This window comes from Berghia stephanieae, chromosome 14 (assembly GCF_034508935.2).
Source record: "Berghia stephanieae isolate SIO BIC M18660-M18661 chromosome 14, UCSD_Bste_1.3, whole genome shotgun sequence".
NCBI lineage: Eukaryota > Metazoa > Mollusca > Gastropoda > Nudibranchia > Aeolidiidae > Berghia > Berghia stephanieae.
The window spans coordinates 23,286,345-23,287,525 of NC_088373.1; the positions used below are offsets into that span (position 1 = coordinate 23,286,345).

The window sequence follows — 1,181 nt, forward strand, 5'->3', positions numbered from 1 at the left end:
TGAGTAAAGAACCTTATCCAAGGACTCAACTATGCGCCGAGCGAGGCTCGAACCCAGGACCTTCCAATCCTAAAGCGAGTGTCATACCACTAGACCACATAGCCCCACAATTGTGGAGAAATGTGCAACTTCTTTGAACTCAATTGGCAAAACTTACTTTGTGAATTCATTATTTTGTGCTCAATTCTACTTTTGCCAAATAAGGATCATCAAGTGATTCCTTTCAAACCAACATAATTTCGCTTCAAGTGATATATATATATATATATATATATAATATATATATATATATATATATATATATATATATATATATATTTATATGAATATATTTGGTGCCATTGTAAGCAGAGGTTAATTATCTTTAACAAGATATATACATTAATTTCTTGCCATGTAGAGCACATTAAAATTGTAACGTTACTTTTGATCACTAAAATCTGCCATGGCAGTCTTTTGCATCGCTTGCTGCCGCATTGCGGCCGGAAAAAATCGCAATTTATCACTGATTGCATTGCGGCCGCAAAATCAGCAATATTTTTTTCTTACATTTTTTGCAAACTTTCGAGATTTTGCAAAGACCCCCCCCCCCCAAACAATAATAATTAAAAAAGACATTTTTTTTCGGTTAATTTGATAGCTCGTGTAGAATGTGAAAGATAATTAATCAAGAGTAGTTTCTATTTCACTATTTCATTTTCTTTCTTTTTAATGGTGCTGATATAACCTTACATTTGTTGCAAGCGCCATGAAACCCTTCAAAACAAACACACGTCGTTCTCTTTAATTAACTACTTATGGTTTTTAGGAAAATTAATCGCAAAGTTTTGTAAATATTTGCAAATTCTTTGCAACATTGCTGATTTTGGCTTGCAAAGTTTGAGATTTTGCTTGCATAATTTGGGATTATTTTTTGTGTGCAAAAAACCGCCATGTCAGTACAATATGTAACATTCCCAAGTCCCAGGTGAGGAAAATTTTGCAAGGATGAGAGTCATTTTAACCGATGGATATTTGAAAGATGAGTTAACTGACAAAATTTTAAAATGTGACTTTATATATATGTGTGTGTATATATAAACATATATCATGGATCCGTATGGAGAATGTTTTTTCTTCTTATTTTTTTCTTATTTTTTTCTATTCTCAAAACATGCAATATTAGTTGGCTTTTGTTATAT

General features: G+C 31.8%; 1 protein-coding gene across 1 annotated transcript in view; it reads right to left on the reverse strand.

Moving 5' to 3' along the window:
• Nucleotides 1-311: 311 nt before the first annotated feature.
• LOC144959401 (uncharacterized) overlaps nt 312-1,181 on the reverse strand; it is a 10,384-nt gene continuing 9,514 nt past the window's right edge. Inside the window, exon 6 of the mRNA XM_078891979.1 lies at nt 312-1,181. This exon is cut by the window's right edge and continues 150 nt beyond it. The gene's annotated coding sequence lies outside the window, so the exon portion shown is untranslated.